The following is a 20,283-nucleotide window of genomic DNA, read 5'->3' as shown; positions in this document are numbered from 1 at the left end:
GTCATGATACAATCATATTTTCAACTACCAATGGCCTCTTCATATGGTTTTCCATATCCGTGAGTTTAATTTTGGACGTAATGAATTTGAACTCTTAACTCGGCATGTCTAAAACCAGACTCATCTCTTCCGCACTTGCTACATCTCCTGTTTTCCCAAACCAAAAACCCTGGACTCAAATATGACTATCCCATACTTCACCCCAGCAGGCAGTCGTGTTACCAATTTCTGTCCAGTCTTCCTCCAAACTGCTTTTCAAATCTAATGACCTCTTCATCCCCTCTTACCAGTGTCTTGGTTCAAATTCATGACATCTGCATTGCTCACCACTGAACTTATCTTCCAGTTTTCATTAATTTTTCTAGGTCCCACAGGCTTTCTGGTTGAGGCCATGGTTACAGTTCCAGCCATGTATCCCATTGCTTCTTCCCGTCTCACCTAACAACCTGATCTCAGTATATCCTGATTTTTCATGTGCCTTGGATTTTTATGGTGCTGATTTTTAATTTGTTAATTTTTCTACCTACTTCTATTACTCTTGTTTTCTTAGTTTGACTGCTAAACTTCTACTCCAGCCTTCCAGACTTTGTTTCATTGAACTTTTCCTGAAGATCTTCCCATGCCAGCCATCACTATCCCCAACTAAACTCAAGCATTTCCTCTGAACTCCATAGCACTTGTACATACTTCTCTAGACTGCTTGCTTACTCTCATTATTTGTTCATGAGTCTGTTTCTCCTTTCAGATTGGGAGCAGGGACTGTGGCTCATTCACAGTTGTGCTTTCTCACCACATTCATTTAGTGTCTGGTATACAATGGCACCCCACTCCAGTAACTCTTGCCTGGAAAATCCCATGGATGGAGGAGCCTGGTAGGCTGCAGTTCATGGGGTCCTAAGAGTCGGACACGACTGAGCAACTTCACTTTCACTTTTCACTTTCATGCATTGGAGAAGGAAATGGCAACCCACTCCAGTGTTCTTGCCTGGAGAATCCCAGGGACGGGGGAGCCTGGTGGACTGCCATCTATGGGGTCACACAGAGTCAGACATGACTAACGCAACAGCAGCATACCATAGGCAGCAAAACATGTTTCTTTAGTAAATGAATGGAGCATGCCTCACTGAATGAAACCCCTGGATGAAAATGAGGCCCGTAGGAAACTATAGAAATTGATAAAGTACACATTCATCCTGACCCTGTTATGCCTGTTACCCCAGTCATGTGGCTATACCCAAGGGGAAGAACTTCTGGAAAGCAGCCCTCATCACACCTCAAGTACTGGGCCCTCTTCTTTCTTGCCCTCCATAATTCTTGTTACCTTATTGCATTTATCTAGGATGCAAACTGCCTTTAGCTCCCATTTCTAGATCGCAACTTGTCTTAAAGTCTTAGCAATGGTCTTGGTTCAGTTCCGAATCTCAGTGTTTGCCCTTACAGAACTTATTCTATCTCCTCCATGCTTTTCCAAGAGATTACACCATTGCATGATCCTTTGACCCCTGGACCATGCCTCAGTGCTGGCCCTCGTGATCCACATTGCTTTTGGGACTAAAGATAAGGACATTTTAGGCAATGCCAAAATGAGTATCAGTTTAATTTCAAGGGAAAAAAAAAAAAAGAGGGTCATGGGAGAGAGTCCAGAGTGCAACTTGGCCAATTTTATCTAGAAGCATGCCTTTGTTTTAAAGCCACTTATCATAGTCTTGTGTATACTTATCACTTGTATTCACACACTCTCACATTCTTCTGTTCATTTATTCCTTTGAGTACTTACTGAACTCAATCACTATGTTAGGCTCTGGGATAAAATGATATGAGAACAAAGATATTTTCCCTGCTCTTCAGATTGCCTATAATCTGGGAGTAAGAGACAGTGCCATGAATGATAATTATAAATAATAAAATAAATGTGCCTATATAAATAATCACAGGGACCTCCCTGGCGGTCCAGTGGTTAAGATTTTGCCTTCCAATGCAGGGGGTACAGTTTCAATCCCTGGTGGGGGAACTAGGATCCTACATGCTTCATGGCCAAAAAAACCAAAACATAAAAACAGAAGCAATATTGTAACAAATTCAATAAAGACTAAAAATATTCCACATCAAAAATATATTTAAAAAAAAACAAAAACAAAAAACTCTGTGCTTCCAATGCAGGGGGCACAAGTTCAATCCCTGTTCCAGAAATGACGATCCTATGTGTTGCTTGGCAGAGACCAAACAAACAAACAAAAAAGAGGTTCAATAGCAGCAGAGGAGAGGAGGTCTGCAATCTTAAACTTGGTAAGCAGTACCTGACTAAGCCCAGAAATAAAAAATATTTCATGCAATGCTTTCCATAACCTGCCCACTCTATCTTTTCCAATTTTATTTCTTTATGCAATTATAATCTCCAACCATATGTGAGACTACTATGGAAAATGTTCATCGGGAATTTTAGACAATTTTTATTTGGGGGAGGGTCATTTTCTCATAGTTAAATGTATATCAAATGCTGCTATGGCAGCAGCTTGTACATTCTACAGTCTTGTAATCCAAGGTCATGAGGTACATGATTTTTTTTAGGGAGGAAATTTGATAGGATACCTTTGTATTAAATATAGTCAACCTTCTACCAGCACTATGCATAATCCCAAATGGCAAATAATCTAAATTTTGTTTCACAGATAATTTAAAAATTGTGCATAGATTTATAATGCATTTTTTGTTTTTCTACTTTACCATCTGTCATAGGAGGTATACCCCATAGGTTTCCCCTTTTTAAAGCTGTCAACATTTAAACTGTTAAATTAATGACAGTGTTGATAGGTTTCTGATGGATTATGAGGAAGGAAACTAAGAGCTAAAATTTGTCTTGCATGATCCCCACATGAATTACCAAATATATATATATATATATATATATATATATAGCTGTTTTGATTGTTCTCATGTGTGCATGTCTGGATATATGTAGTCAAGATGTGAACAACTTGCAGAAAAATAACCTCTTACCAAAGAAGTCTACAGTACATGCAACATCAGTGTTCATAAGTGTGTCTTAGAACCGACCTTTGGGTGGAGTTATATCACTGCCAACGGTTCAGATGTTGTGGTTTATTCTAACACTTACTGTCACTTTGAACTATTAAAGTTGTTTGATCCAACATTAGAAGACTGCATTTCACGAGAATCAAGACAACATATACTCTAGCTGTCTGGGCCAGCAGCATGCGTCAGACCACAGACAGATTGCCAGCCATTTCTTTCCGGTTCCTGTTTTTGTCTGAAAAATGGCAATGTTGGGAATTGAAAAAATAGTTGTAAAAGCACTTAAATGTGATTCGGTATAATCAAGGTAAAGAAAAGCATACTTTGTTCCGTCCTCAAATATGCAAGTGTATACAGTATTACTTCCTTTCTAAAAGAAATTTAATTATATATGATGAACTGGCAGTTACTGCCTGTCCCGCTGTGGATGACAAGCACGCTCTAGTTTCCCTTTGCCTGAGATGCTCTCCTTGGTAACTCACTGCACTGCTACCTCTATGTCCTCATTTTAATCTCATGCTTCACCAAATGCAATCTGACCCTGCTCTCAAAACGCTGCTTAATCAAAACTTGCCAGTCTCCCAACCCCATTTGCCACTTTCAGGTCATCATTCTATCCACGTTTTTCTGAAGTCTAGTTAAGCATCACCTAGTTAAGCACTCTTCCCTGGACTATTAAACCTGAGGTATCTTTCAGTCCTCTTTTCCCCCTTTCTCTCTGACTCTCAAATTATATTTGTGCTTAGAGAATTTCTCAAGTTCCTGCCTTTGACACTCTTCTTTCCTTCCTCTACATGATCAATTGACAATCTTATTTTTTTCACAGCTTTTTTTTTAAAACCCTGAAAAAAACTTATAAGTGATAAATGTGCATTATAACAATACAAAGAACGCAATGGACTATTCAGTAAAATATTAGTTGTCTTCCCCCATACATTTTTTTCTGTATATTTATATATGTCTATATGTATGTTACTTTTCTGTCTATAATATATTCATACATATATGTATTTTCATGTCTATTTTGTTATGGAAGTTGAATCATATTAAATATTGTTCTACAACTTGCATTTTTTTCTTTACAACAAATCATGAATATCTTTCCTAATTGATGCATATGTGCTGTGCTTACTTGCTTAGTCATGTCTGACTCTTTGCAGCTCTATGGACTGTAGCCCACCAGGCTCCTCTGTCCATGAGGATTCTCCAGGAGTGGATTGCCATGACCTCCTCCAGGAGATCTTCCCAACCCAGGGATCGAACTCAGGTCTCCCACATTGCAAGCAGATTCTTTACCATCTGAGCTGCCAGGGAGCCCAATTGATACATATGGAGTATCTAATCCTTTAAAAGGCTTCAAAATATTTCACAGTATGGAAGTATCATACTTCTGAACTCCATAGGGACATATCCACACAGTTATTCTACCAGCTAATTAAATGCAACAACAAAAAATTATAATTGTTGTATTAACAACTGTTGTATTTAACAAAAGATTGTATTAACAATTACAATTGTTAATTGTGTATTTCTACATTGTATTCCATACTTTGGCCAGTAGTGTCATCCTCCTTCTGAGTGTGTAACTTGAGCACTAACACTGATATTACCCCTAAATCACAGACATAAATTTCACTGTTTACAGAAACATCCCCCTGGGTATGCCAGAGATGCTTCAGGTGCGGCATACCCCAAATGGACTCTTCATTTAGTGGCACAACTCTGCCTCAGAGTTGGTTGTTTCACATCCCATGTCACTGAATTTGTCCAATGGTATTACCTCAATATCTCTTTATTTCATTCTACCTAGCCTTCTCTCATCACTATCTTAGACTTCACAATCTTTCATCCAACCTGCTTTCATCCAACAGACTCTGCCATTACCATTCTCTCTTCACACCTACCCACCTTCTCTTCCCTCCTGCCAATCCATTCACCAAGCTTTCATCAACATGCTTCCCATCTTCTCTTTTCTGATGGGTAAATCTACCAGCTGACACACAGCTTAATAGCTTAACTGACTCCCATCTACACACAGAATAAAGTTCATGCTCTTTAGCTTACAATGCAGAGATTTTTATCCCCTGTCCACCTCTCCAATCTCATTTCCCATTAGTTCCAAGTTCCCTGTTGCAATCTGTGCTTTTGCAAAATACTCACACACATATATACACATACAAACACACACGGGGGGAGAAGTTTTTTGAGACCTCCACATACTTAAAAAGTTTAATTCCTCTGTGTGAGATAGGCTCTGCACCTCTTTACCTTGAAAACTCCTATTTGTTCTTCAAAGTCCTGCTCAACCACCACCACCATTTGCTCAATGGAGTCTTCCCTCATTCTCCCCAGACACAATTACATTTCTTTGTAATTTGTAAATTTTGTTTACACATTATTTTGTAAAATATTGCATATTATTTTATTTGTATATATTATTTATCTATTCACTGTATGTCACCCCTAGTTTTTTGATAGTAGGGACAAGATATTAATTTACATTTATATATTTAATATCTATCACACTGGGGCACATAGTAAGTACTCAGTAAATTTTTATCAGGGTAAATTATGTAAGGATTTTATTTCTTTGTCTTCCTCAGCATCTACATCCAACTAGATAACATCTCTTTACAATGTCACCTCCTCAGTTATATTGTGTCTGTTTCATCTCTTTGCTTTCCCACAGCCATTTGCATAGTACAGGAACCCATCCCCTTTCCCACATGCATTCAGCAGCACCTGTTAAATATGTGTGACCCAGGGAGTATGACATTATGGAAAACATGGCGCCTAGCCTGGAGGTGCTTGTGACAACTCAGCAGACAGACAAATAAACCAATCACTGAAGTAACGTCACCACTGGTTTTGCCACCATATTCTTCCTTTAATCTTGTGTACCCTTCACAGTTCCATCAGAGTACTCCTCATAACTCTGAATCATATTACTTTTGAGCTCAAAATCCAGTAGCTTTATATTTATCACAGAGTAAAGATTCACCATTTAGATGAGCATTCAAGACTCTATGCTTTTTCCATCCTACTCCACATCTCTCCTTTCCCCTCCACTTCCTGATTCTGCCCATTCACCAGAGATTAATTCAAATTATGTCTTTTCCTTAGAAAAAAGCCTTTGACTATGTAGACCACAACAAACTGCGGAAAATTCTTCAAGAAATAGGAATACCAGACCATCTGACCTGCCTCCTGAGAAATCTGTATGCAGGTCAAGAAGCAACAGTTAGAACCAGATATGGAACAATGGACTGGTTCCAAATATGGAAAGGAGTATGTCAAGGTTGTATTGTCACCCTGCTTATTTAACTTATATGCAAAGTATATCATGCGAAATGCCAGACTGGATGAAGCACAAGCTGGAATCAAGATTTCCAGGAGAAATATCAATAACCTCAGATATGCAGATGACACCAGCCTTATGGCAGAAAGCAAAGAAGCACTAAAGAGCCTCTTGATGAAAGTGAAAGAGGAGAGTGAAAAAGTTGGCTTAAAATTCAGCATTCAGAAAACTAAGATCATGGCATCTGGTCCCATTATTTCATGGCAAATAGATGAGGAAACAATGGAAACAGTTACAGACTTTATTTTGGGGGGCTCCAAAATCACTGTAGTTGGTGACTGCAGTCATGAAATTAAAAGACACTTGTTCCTTGGAAGAAAGACTATGACCAACCTAGACAGAATATTAATAAGCAGAAACTTTACTTTGCCAACAAAGGTCCATCTAGTTAGAGTTCTGGTTTTTCCAGTAGTCATGTATGGATGTTAGAGTTGGACTGTAAAGAAAGCTGAGTGCCAAAGAACTGATGTTTTTGAACTGTGGTGTTGGAGAAGGCTCTCGAGAGTCTCTTGGACTACAAGGAGATCAAACCAGTCCATCCTAAAGGAAATCAATCCTGAATATTCATTGGAAGGACTGATGCTGAAGCTGAAACTCCAATACTTTGGCCACCTGATGTGAAGAACTGACTCACTGGAAAAGACCCTGATGCTGGAAAAGATTGAAGGCAGGAAGAGAAGGGGATGATAGAGGATGAGATGGTTGGAGGGCATCACCGACTCCATGGACATGAGTTTGAACAAGCTTTGGGAGTTGGAGATGGACAGGGAAGCTGGGCGTGCTTGCATTCCATGGAGTCTCAAAGAGTCAGATACGACTGAGTGACTGAACTGACTGATATGTTTTTCATGAAGTCTGCTAGGATCCTTCTAGGAATAATTAGCATGGCACTTCTTCTTTTGTTGCAACATTAATGTGAATCCTTCTTTGTGTTATAATTATTTATTATAAATCTATCCCCATTATTGAATGGGGCAGTAATAAGATTTGAAAGGCTTTTTCCTTTCTTGCTTCACAAAATTAATACCAACAGAAATACAGTGAGCTTTTGAATTTGAAGCTTATTTCTTATTCAATTTGAAGATTTTTTCACTCTCCTCGTTTACACAGTTCGCAGTGATATTTCTGCCTAAGAACTTTACAGAATCAAATGCCATGAAGGCAAAATTTATTTTTTATAAAGGATATGATTATTTTATAAAATAAAGTCACACCAAATTTAGCCAATGATCTAGAAAGGATATTATTGCCTAGAGCCACAGTGAAATCACAAAGCAGCAAACCTTCATTAATGAAGAAATTATTGTAGTGTGATAATCTCAAATGCAAGATAGTATTACAATAGAGTATCTGTATCACACTTGCCAAAATGAATTAATATTGCTTAGTCTTTTGATTAAAAGATCAAAGATTTTTAATCGTGTCTTTGCACATTTTGCATGTGATCCACTGAATCTGGTAATAAGTGATAACAAACCTATCATTTATGTAAATGTTCAGAAGCTTGGCAGTAAGGAAGCTTGGATTAGCTCTTATGGAGGAATGAAGAGTGCAAATATGTAATCTTTTCACATGCTTGCAGGGAAGGATAATTCTTTTTTTTTTTTTCTCCAGTTGAGAGCCCTTTACTGATACAAAAGTTATTGTATGTTGCTTTTCCACCTTTATTTGATACATTGGCCTACAGGCCAGATTACTGAAAAGAGTCACTGTGAAGCTTAAGTATAAACATGGAGAGCTATGGGTGAATTATACGACAGAGAAGAGTTTGCTATGCTTACGACAGTTAAAATTAAATGTTATTCATTAAGATATACTACATTTTTCACTATTAGAGATCAACTTTTCTTTCAAGATGTGTTTTTTTTTAATTAATATTTTCTTCTATTTCTATTTTATTTAGAGGCAGTTTAGCTGTTGTGAGGAAAAGAACTTGGAGTCCGATTAAACTTCAATGTTAATTCTGGCTCTGGCACTTACTAACACTGTGACTTTGGGCAAAATACTTACATTCTCTTGACTTGAGTTTCCTCATTTGTGAAGCCTGAAAGGATTGTGAGGATTAAATTAGATAAAGTATGTAAAGCGTCTGGCGCAGCACTTGGCCTGTGATAGGCCATCCCGAGTGACGATCACTAGTATTACCAGCAGCAGCAGCACTGGACTGTGCTCCCTAAACTTTATCTTGTTTGTTATTGTGAACTGGGGATGGAAAAACCTAGGCTCAGAGTCTGAATTTTTAGGTCTGGCTTTGCCTGTGTTACCAATCTTTTAGGACTTTATAGTTACTCTGTCTAGCACCTATGTCATATGGGGTTGTCATGATTATGTAGATAACATTCCCAAGGTCATTTTAGTTATGTTTTAAGTTGTAAATATAGTTCACGCAGTGTGGAATGTGGAAGTATAAGTACCCTTTCCTGCTCATCTGTAATCCCACTGCTCAGAGAGGATCACTTCCTTCTCTTCTCAAAACATATATATGCATACATATTTTTGACCAAAATGAGATCATATATATGACATGTATTCACCATTATATCATACAGTACAGTTTCACTGCCCTAAAAATGTTCTGTGCTCTGCCTGTTCATATCCCTCCCCCAACCCCTGAAAACCATTAATAACCACTAATCTCTATATTTTTACTTTTTCTAGAATATCATACTATTGAAATAATATAGTATGTAATCGTTATAGACTGACTTCTTTCACTTGGACATATACATTTAAACTTCCTCCATAGCTTTTCAAACCTTATTAGCTCATTTCCTTTTAATGCTGAATAATATTCCATTGTTTGATGTACCACAGTTTCTTTATCCATCACCTCCTGAAGGACATCTTGGTTGTTTCCAGGTCTTAACAATTATGGGTAAAGCTGCCATAAACATCTATGTGCAGGTTTCTGTGTGGATATAACTTTTCAACTCCTTTGGGTAAATACCAAGGAGCTCAATTGCTGGATCATATTGTAAGAATTTATTTAGTTTAGTAAGAAACTGTCAAACTATCTTTCAACGTGAATATACTGTCTTGCACCAGCAATAAATGAGAGTTTCTGTCATTCTGTATCCTCACCAGCATTTGGTGGTGTTGGTGCTGTGGATTTGGCTGTCCTAATAGGCACCAAAGAATGCTCAAACTACCGCACAATTGCAGTCATCTCACATGCTAGTAAAGTAATGCTCAAAATTCTCCAAGCCAGGCTTCAGCAATACATGAACCATGAACTTCCAGATGTTCAAGCTGGTTTTAGAAAAGGCAGAGGAACCAGAGACCAAATTGCCAACATCTGCTGGATCATGGAAAAAGCAAGAGAGTTCCAGAAAAACATCTATTTCTGCTTTACTGACTACGCCAAAGCCTTTGACTGTGTGGATCACAACAAACTGGAAAATTCTGAAAGAGAAGGGAATACCAGACCACCTGACCTGCCTCTTGAGAAATCTGTATGCAGGTCAGGAAGCAACAGTTAGAACTGGACATGGAACAACGGACTGGTTCCAAATAGGAAAAGGAGTACGTCAAGGCTGTATATTGTCACCCTGTTTATTTAACTTATATGCAGAGTACATCATGAGAAACACTCGACTGGAAGAAGCACAAGCTGAAATCAAGATTGCCAGGAGAAATATCAATAACCTCAGATATGCAGATGACACCACCCTTATGGCAGAAAGTGAAGAGGAACTAAAGAGCCTTTTGATGAAGGTGAAAGAGGAGAGTGAAAAAGTTGGCTTAAAACTTGACATTCAGCAAATACAGATCATGGCCTCTGGTCCCATCACTTCATGGGAAATAGATGGGGAAACAGTGGAAACAGTGTCAGACTTCATTTTTTTGGGCTCCAAAATCACTGCAGATGGTGATTGCAGCCATGAAATTAAAAGACGCTTATTCCTTGGAAGGAAAGTTATGACCAACCTAGATAGCATATTCAAAAGCAGAGACATTACTTTGCCAACAAAGGTCCGTCTAGTCCAGGCTATGGTTTTTCCTGTGGTCATGTATGGATGTGAGAGTTGGACTGTGAAGAAAGCTGAGTGCAGAAGAATTGATGCTTCTGAAGTGTGGTGTTGGAGAAGACTCTTGAGAGTCCCTTGGACTGCCAGGAGATCCAACCAGTCCATTCTGAAGGAGATCAGCCCTGGGATTTCTTTGGAAGGAATGATGCTAAAGCTGAAACTCCAGTACTTTGGCCACCTCATGAGAAGAGTTGACTCATTGGAAAAGACTCTGATGCTGGGAGGGATTGGGGGCAGGGGGAGAAGGGGACAACAGAGGCTGAGATGTCTGGATGGCATCACTGACTCGAGGCCGTGAGTCTGAGTGAATTCTGGGAGTTGGTGATGGACAGGGAGGCCTGACGTGCTGTGATTCATGGGGTCTCAAAGAGTCAGACACGACTGAGCGACTGGACTGAACTGAACTGAACTGAATACGTGCATAGTGGGCCATTAGAATGTTGATTGCAAGGTTTATCATCTAATTTGGGGTTAGTGCTCTGTTATTCAAATTTTCTTTTATATCTTTAAGTGGAGCTTTATCATTTTTGCGTGTAAATCCTATATATTTTTGTGAAATTTCTTTCTGTTTATTTATATATGTCTACTATCATCAATAACACAATTTCATTTGCATTTTCTAAGTTATCTTTTGTGTCTGACAGTTATTGTTTTTATATATTTCTTTTGTTCTGATTATCTTACTGATCTCCAATTACAGATGACACGATATAATCAAAATAATAACTAAATCTCTTCCTATGGAAACTTATACTTCTTATCTGTGTGCATTCTTGAGAACCTCTGAGACTACAGACTCTTCTTTCATCCATCTGGCGTGAATTCAGCTCTGTCCATTTTAGCTGCGATCCTCAAATCATGGTGCATTCCATGCTTCTCGCCAGAACTTGAGACTCATTTATTTACTCATTCAACAAATATTTATTGAGCGGTTATTGTGAACTAGACCCTGTTCCAGATATATCTCTGGGATAGTAAAACAACTTAATTCCTAAGAAGGAATGTTCTGCTTAGAATAGCACTGCTGTTTTGTTATTATAATGCTTACATTTTGAAAGATAATGCATTTGATTACAAAGAACTTACAGTTTCTCAAATAGTTCATATTTGTAAAATCATGCCCAAACCACATTTAACCAGCATCTTAGAATGTGTTTTGAGGCCCTTACTACTCATTTGATCCTGGAAACATGTGACCCTTTTTCACATGTTTCCATTTCAAATTTGTGGTCAAGCACTCTAAAATGTAAATGCTGTTTTATCAAAAGGCTGTATGATGTTAACTGTCATGAGGATTTAATTCAGTGATCACAAATAAATGTGATAAATCTTTTACTTGCATGGTTAACCATAAGATTTTAAGTTGAAGATTAAATTCTATCTTTTATATTTTTCCACTGGGTTGCTTCGATGGTTCATCTATAGTCAGGTGATTAGCTCAACTTCATACCTCTAACAGCATTATTTTAGAAATAGCATTACTAGTGGGGGAAAAAAAAAATCCCAAGAGTTTAGGAAGGAAGAGGTCATCTAAGAAGTTTCTAATAATAGAAAGACAAGTTGTTTATAAGCTACTTTGGTTATTCTGTAAGGAGAGAGAGTCAAAAGACAAAGGTTTAAATATCAGATCTACAGGGAACATGACTTGGGGGAAAGTTACAGCTTTTTTCTTCAGCTATGAGATGAGAGGAAGTGTATTTGCTCTTCTACTTCAGAGCAATGTCAGGAAAATAAAACATAAAAAACCTTAAAATCTGTTTGTTATTGCATAATGTTAGGAAAGGTCACCAGTTTCAACCTACTTTTCAATGCAAGAGAGCCCATTTTCAGTTTTTCTAACAGGAAGACAGATATCTAGTCTCTGCTATGTATTACCAAAATCAAAAGTTATAAAGGAAATACAATATTAAGAAGGATAATTATTAATATGTTTGTGCATGCTCAGTCATTTCTGACTCTTTGTGACCCCATGAACTGTAGCCCACCAGACTCCTCTATCCATGGGATTTTCCTGGAAAGAATATTGGAGTCAGTTGCCATTTCTTTCCCCAGGGGATCTTCCCAACCCAGGAACTGAACTGTCTCCTGTGTCTCCTGCATTGGCAGGCAGATTCTTGACTGCTGAGCCACAAGGGAAGCCCACTTTAACATACGCTAATGATAAAAGCCGAAATGGAGGAAATCGTCTTGATTATCAGTTATTTCTTTATAATAAGATACTTTAAGGGTTCATGGAATTTTCTAATGTCAAATCCTCTGGAGACAAAGCCAAGTGACATAGAAAATACAAATAACATAATATATTTAAACTGAGTCCTAGTTATTGTATGCTTAGAAATATTTCTTTGCCAAATAAAGAGATTGATTTTTTGATTTTTAAAATAACTCTGTGTTACTTTAGCAAGTATAAAAATTTTCTATTCCAATGTAACTCAGAGAAAAAGTAAAAGGATTTTGAAAACAAAATATTTGCCGTCAGTGGAAGTATCAATACATCAGAGTTTTGCTTTATGTTCTCAAAATGAAAAAAAAAAAACAAACCCACCAAACATTCCAAGTACTATCATGTAGAGAAAATGCTTAAAGTACTAAAGGTATTAATCATGGCAAGGCTCACCTGTTACATATTGACTGAGTCTATCAGAGAAATGGGAGTATGGAACGTGTAGTATTTCCATCATGGAAACTATTTAAAATGGGAGGCATGAGATGCACAGAAGAAAAACTTTTTCTTGTTTCAACATCACTCATATCATTCTTCCTAGACATCAATCAATAAATAAAATACACAGCATGTTGAATGTAAATGAGTTTTTCATTTTATTCACAACTGAATAAACAAACAAAAGGCTGCATTCCAACTAGGTTGTCTCCTTAAAAACATTTATTTTGTATTCCTTAAAATGCTTTTGTGCAAGGAAGATTTGCCTAATTTCGTAACTTGTTTCTACCTCTTGGCTCATATGAAGTACCCTCCCCCCAACCCAGTGCTTTCCTTCCTTTTGGTGACCAAAAGTTATCAAATACCATCAGTTGTTAGTGAATAGAGTCTAAAATATTGTATTTTCTTAAAATTATGCACATTTTCTTTAGAGCATTTACTAAAAACTATCCTGCGTTCTTAGAAAAAAGTGATGAATCTTTATCACTTCTTACAATGGTTTCAGAGAAATAAACTGGAAATTTCTTAACTGCCTTTTTCTTTTCAGATGAAATACATCCTGTCTGAAACAGAATCAGCAACAAACTAAAAGCAAGAGCTTCAGGATGACTGAATTTAAAACTATTTTTTAAAAAAGGTAGTTCTGAACATATCAGATGATAGGCTTCAGTATAGAAAACCCCCTCAAGGTGATGTGGTAAGCCACAATAGCTTTTAAAATACCTGTTAAACAGAAAGCTGTGGCTCAGGGTAGTGGTCAGTGTCTGCGGAATTAGAAATTCTTAGAGTTTCAAATAATCAAATCACAGAATTGGTGAGAACGAGTATTTCTATATGGCAACTCAGTTTGTAGAATTTTACAGCTGTATGGTGAAAGAAAAATACTTTAATAGTCACTTTAAAGAAATTGTGACTCTATATACTTTGGCAGAAACAGTAGGGAACTTAAATTGCGTGAAGTTTAGTCCTCTTGGTGCTAGTTCCCTGAGAATGAGACAATGCAGTGACCATCATCATGGAGGAGGTCCCAGGCTGATCCCTGTGGGTTTGGGAGCAGCTGCTGTTCCCTCACTTCCTTCCAGGCTTCAAGTTGTCACTGACTCATTTAGGGTAAAACTTCTTGCCTCAGTGGAAGAAGTAGCAGCCTAGCAGAACTGCTTTTTCTTTGGTATGAACCTATTATCAACCAACCAGTGACAGATAAATATTTTAACGATCACCACTGCAAAGAAAAATAGAGCATGGCAACTATAGGTGGAGAAAAGCTCTGTAGAAGAAAACGGGACAGAGTAGAAGGTGCCACCATTTGCTGCCCCCACTGAGAAACCTGGGTGGGGGGCAGGCATGCTTTACTGATGCCTCATGACAGCCTTACTTTCCTGACACCCCACATCCAGCTATTCACCAGATACGGATACTGGATGTATCCACTTTTTTTTCTTTCCGTGCTTTCCTGGCATCAATTCAGCCACCGTTATAGCTCACCTGGCATTTCACAACAGCCTCCTTCCTGGCTGCCCCCACTTGCTTTGTCCAGTCTGTTCTCCACATGACAACTAAAATGATCTTTCTAATAATCTTTCAGTAATTTACCATGGCGTCAGCCTAAAGTCTGGATTCCCCATGTGGCTGTAAAGCCCTTCCTGAGCCAAACCTTTCTGCCGAAATATTTCTACAGCTTCATCTCTTTATGAATTTCTGATATTCCGGTTCTCAGACAAGTGACCAGAATCAGACAAGTGATTCCTGTTCTTACCACAGGATCTTTGCACATTCGCTGCATGATCTGCCTCCTGCTTGTCTTCCCAGGTCATCTCATACCACTGTCGCATCACTCCACATGGGTCTTCAATGCACTGAGCATGTTTTGACTCACAGCTGCTTGTGTTTTCTCTAGTTATAATACTCCTCCCTAGCTACCCTGTGACTTCAACATGTTATACTCAATAGTGAAAATCGCTCAGTTGTGTCTGACTCTTTGCGACCCCATGGAATATACAGTCCATGGAACTCTCCAGGCCAGAATACTGGAGTGGGTAGCTGTTCCCTTCTTTAGGGGATCTTCCCAACCCAGGGATTGAACCCAGGTCTCCTGCATTGCAGGTGCTTTCTTTACCAGCTGAGCCACTGGGGAAACCCATTACACTCAATAGCTGTATGGAAAATCAAAATGACAGAGTTTACACACATACTTAAAGCACATCTTGAAATATAGATTCAAAAGTTCAAAGCTCTGGGCTTCCCTGGTGGTACAGTGGTTAAGAATCCACCTTGTAATGCAAGAGAAACTGGTTCAGTCCCTGGTCCAGGAAGATCCACATGCTGTGGAGCAACAGCTACTAAGCCAATGCCTAGAGCCCATGCTCTGCAACAAGAGAAGTCACATCAGTAAGAAGCCCATGCACCACAATGAAGAGTAGCCCTTGCTCACTGCGACTAGAGAGAGCCCAAGTGCAGCAGGGAAGACCCACTACAACCAAATAGATAAATAAATAAATTTTCAAAAAAAGAAAGTTATAAGAAGCCACAGTGGAAAACTGATAAATAGATCACTGAAAGGGAAGCAATAGCAAGACTCTTCTTGAACTGCTTTTCCACAGCTAAGAGGCTGAGACAGAATCTAGGCAGGTTCTTCAGGTAGCGCTAGTAGTTGTGAAAAATTTCCAGTTGATGAATTGCCTGTACTGTAAGATGCTTAATGGTCCCTGAGCTATGGATGCTTCTAGACCAGTGAGGGAAACAGAGATGTTCACTGCCAGCTGGGAGGTCTGTTCAGTAGCAGCCACCGATCACTGACCTTCTAGCCTGTATCGTGTTCCCCTGCATCATCTCCAGATGTGTATTTCTAACCACATATTGTAAATTATTACTTGGGGGTCCTATGGGTGTCTCAGAAGACTCTACCTGTCTAGAATAGAATTTGTTATCTTTCCCACAAAATCTGCTGCTTTTCCAACATTTTCTCTCCCAGTTAATGGCACCACCATCTGTTCAGATACCCAAATAAGAGATCCAAATATTCCTTTATACCTTACACTCTCACCATCCACATGCAGCTTCTCACCCGCTCCTGTTGATACCACTTTCTTAATTTCCTATTAAGGCTAAAATCCATTTAATTCTCTTTCTCCTCACCACCTCTCCTTCAATGAAAGCTGCACTTATTTCTGAATTATAACAGATCCCTAACTGATTTCGCTCATTCCAATCTTACCTTATGCTCATTCATTCTTTGTAAGACCCTATAGTGATTCTCCAGGGCACTCAGGCTAAAACAGGTGATGAATATTTGTTGAATGAATTATCTTCTCTAATCTTCAAATACCGTTAGGTTTATTTTTCAGTGTGGCACACTAAAGCTAAAGGGAGGAGCTCACCTCCTCATCCAATGACCACGTTTGTCTGGCTCCTGAGGCTGTACTGTTTCTATGTCACACTGACTGTGCTTTCTATCTGGAGATGGCCTTTTTATGTGGACAGTGAAGACTGCTGGTTCCACAATCCACACACAAGTAAACAATCGCCAGTTCCCATAACATTGTAGTGATTTCTTTACAGATTACCTTGAGCTGCAGTAAAAGTGTGAACCAGAACTTCAATTATGTAGGCTTTATTTTAAAAGTATGCAGAAGAAAGACATTGTAAACTTTTAGGCAAAGTCACCATATTACCAAAAACAAGCTAATACAAATTTTTAAGAGTACATTCCAAGGAATAAGTTGGAATTTCTGCACATCGAACCCTGTTATTTATACTTCTGCTGCTGCTGCTGCTAACTCGCTTCAGTCGTGTCCGACTCTGTGCGACCCCATAGACAGAAGCCCACCAGGCTCCCCTGTCCCTGGGATTCTCCAGGCAAGAACACTGGAGTGGGTTGCCATTTCCTTCTCCAATGCATGAAAGTGAAAACTGAAAGTGAAGTCGCTCAGTCGTGTCCGACACTCAGTGACCCCATGGACTGCAGCCTACAAGGCTCCTCCATCCATGGGATTTTCCAGGCAAGAGTACTGGAGTGGAGTGCCATTGCCTTCTCCAATTTATACTTCTAGAGTATATATAAAGACCATAAAATAGAACTTTTGCCCAGAACAGTGCCTGGCACGTTGTTGAAGTTCAGTAAATATTTGTCAAGTAAGTGAATTAATAAAGGGAAATAGTAAAACCCTCAGCATTCAATGGTCCTGAATCATTTGCTTGTGTTTGTCATATTCTTTCTGGTAAAGGAAAATAGTAAACTTGTTTGTTTAAGCTAAGTTTTCCACTACAGAGATCAAAGCAAAAAAGCTTTCGTTTTCTCATCAAACTAGAAAACTCATTCAATCAGAACAATTTATTTCCTAAATATACTGGTAAAACACATGATTCAAGTTTTTAAAGTTTCTACCAAAACTTAATATATGTATTTCTGTTTATGTTTTTAACTATGAATTTAGCTTTATGAGAAAGAAGATTGACATAATTACTGAAATGAAAATTTTGGATTTATTTGCAGTCAAAATATCAGCATTATCTCAATTTACACTAATATTTCAGATTCCATTTTTGCTCATCTCTTCCCTAACTCCCTCTACACTTATACACTATTGAGTTACCTCATACATGATAATTTTAACCAAGGTTAACTAAAAAGCCTCTTGATAAAAGTAGAAGTGGAGAGTGAAAAAGTTGGCTTAAAGCTCAACATTCAGAAAACGAAGATCATGGCATCCAGTCTCACCACTTCATGGGAAATAGATGGGGAAACAGTGGAAACAGTGTCAGACTTTATTTTTCTGGGCTCCAAAATCACTACAGATGGTGTCGTCAGCCATGAAATTAAAAGACGCTTACTCCTTGGAAGGAAAGTTATGACCAACCTAGATAGCATATTCAAAAGCAGAGACATTACTTTGTCAACAAAGGTTCGTCTGGTCAAGGCTATGGTTTTTCCCATACCATGACCCATACATAGGGTCATGTATGGATGTGAGAGTTGGACTGTGAAGAAGGCTGAGCACCTAAGAATTGCTGCTTTTGAACTGTGGTGTTGGAGAAGACTCTTGAGAGTCCCTTGGACTGCAAGGAGATCCAACCAGTCCATTCTGAAGGAGCTCAGCCCTGGGATTTCTTTGGAAGGAATGATGCTAAAGCTGAAACTCCAGTAGTTTGGCCACCTCATGCGAAGAGTTGACTCATTGGAAAAGCCTCTGATGCTGGGAGGGATTGGGGGCAAGAGGAGAAGGGGACAACAGAGGATGAGATGGCTGGATGGCATCACTGACTCGATGGACATGAGTCTCAGTGAACTCTGGGAGTTGGTGATGGACAGGGAGGCCTGGCGTGCTGCGATTCATGGGGTCGCAAAGAGTCGGACATGACTGAGCGACTGATCTGATCTGATCTTAAGATTATATTTGACATATCAAAATGTTGGAGGAAGGGGGACCCCTTCCAGGGCCCGAAACTGGGCTCTTGTCTAACACTCGGAAAAGAATTGTCCGAGGAGACAGGTGCTGACCAAGCAAGAGATTTTATTGGGAAGGGCACCCCGGTGGAGAGCAGTAGGGTAAGGGAACCCAGGAGAACAGCTCTGCCGCTTGGCTCGCGGTCTCGGGTTTTATGGTGATGGGATTAGTTTCCGGGTGGTCTTTGGCCAATCAGTCTAATTCAGAGTCCTTCCTGGTGGCACACGCATCGCTAGCCAAGATGGATGTTAGCGAGAGGGATTCTGGGAAGTGGACGGAAATGTGGTGTCTCCTTTCGACCTTTCCCGAACTCTTCCAGTTGGTGGTGGCTTATTAGTTCCGTATTCCTTATCAGGATCTCCTGTCATAACAACTCATGCAAATGATTACTATGGTGCCTGGCTAGGGTGGGCAGTTTCAATCAGTGTGCTTCCCCTAACAAAAAGAAAAGGAAACTATATTGATTTTCTGAGTAAAATGTACAATAAATAATTCTTGATTAGTCAGGAAAAATGTATCAGTCAATTTGCATGTCACATACTATAATTCTATGTCTTATTTTTATAATAAAAGTACACTTATAATATTGTCTTCAATATTTTAATACATAAAGGTCTAATATGAATTTAAAGAGGTACAATTTAAAGACATTAAATTGTATCTGTTTAAAAAGAAATCAGATCTTTATTTATACTGTTATTGTTGTTCAGTTGCTAAGTTGTATCCAACTCTTTGCAACCCCATGGACTGCTGCATGCCAGGCTTACCTGTCCTTCAGTATCTCCTGGAGTTTGCTCAGACTCATGTCTTGAGTTGCTGATAGCATCCAACCATCTCATCCTCTGTTGTTCCCTTCTCCTCTTACCCTTAATCTTTTCCAGCATCAAGGTCTTTTCCAGTGAGTCAGCTCTTCACATCAGGTGGTAAAAGTACTGAAGCTTCAGCTTTAGCGTCAGTCCTTCCAATGAATAATCAGGGTTGATTTCCTTTAGGATTGACTGGTTTGATCTCCTTGCTGTCCAAGGGACTCACGAGAGTCTTCTCCAGCACCACAATTCTGGTTATGATGTCAGATCTGTTTTTAGGTCATGCTATAAATAGGCCAGAAAATCAGGAAGAAGCTGAGCTTGAGTTCCTCTTGTAGAGAACTTATGATTTGTGTATGATACCTTGACAGTTTGTAGCATTACTAGTTATATACTCCCTGTTTAAAATGTACATCTAACATCTCACTGCCTCTGAGAGAATCTGTATGGGAAGTTTATTTTATCATCAACACCATGGGTTTTCAATGGAAATCAATCCCATTCTGGGGCCTGGTGAAATTTTTTTAGGACTGAGTTTGGATACTTTAACAAAAAAGCATAATGTGGCAAATTTGGAAAATCTGGGAGTGAAGGTGATAATTAGATCAATATTAGATTTTTAAAGGCAATTGAATTTCCAGACCTTCTCTGACAGGACATGTGCTTCTGGACTATGATTATGTCTGGTCTGGACACTGACCTTGGCTGGGGGAAGCATACCATCATACTTTCTTCTGTTTGGAGAACTTTCTCTTCTTTGATTCTTCAATCACACAGTAGGCCAACCACAATGGGCCTGGCATAGAAGCACTTCTTCCCAGCAGCTTTCACAAGAGGAGGAAGTGCTGTGTATTTATGCAAATTTGCTTCTCTGTGTGTGGCGGCACTCTGCAGGGAGTATCCATCCAGTGCTGCTCTCCCCTCTGGGTCTCTGAGGTGCAGGCTTTCTTCC

At 39.0% G+C, this 20,283-nt stretch overlaps 1 long non-coding RNA gene across 1 annotated transcript; it reads left to right on the top strand.

Moving 5' to 3' along the window:
- Positions 1 to 864: 864 nt before the first annotated feature.
- LOC133244216 (uncharacterized) lies at positions 865 to 17,249 on the top strand. The gene is made up of 2 exons (XR_009735335.1): positions 865 to 2,286; positions 12,472 to 17,249. It is a non-coding gene; the product is annotated as an uncharacterized LOC133244216 (long non-coding RNA).
- The last annotated feature ends 3,034 nt before the right edge of the window (positions 17,250 to 20,283 follow it).

The sequence above is a fragment of the Bos javanicus genome, chromosome 3 (genome assembly GCF_032452875.1).
Source record: "Bos javanicus breed banteng chromosome 3, ARS-OSU_banteng_1.0, whole genome shotgun sequence".
In the NCBI taxonomy this organism is placed as follows: domain Eukaryota; kingdom Metazoa; phylum Chordata; class Mammalia; order Artiodactyla; family Bovidae; genus Bos; species Bos javanicus.
The sequence above is the reverse complement of the archived record's forward strand: the minus strand, read 5'-3'. Positions and strand labels throughout refer to the sequence as shown.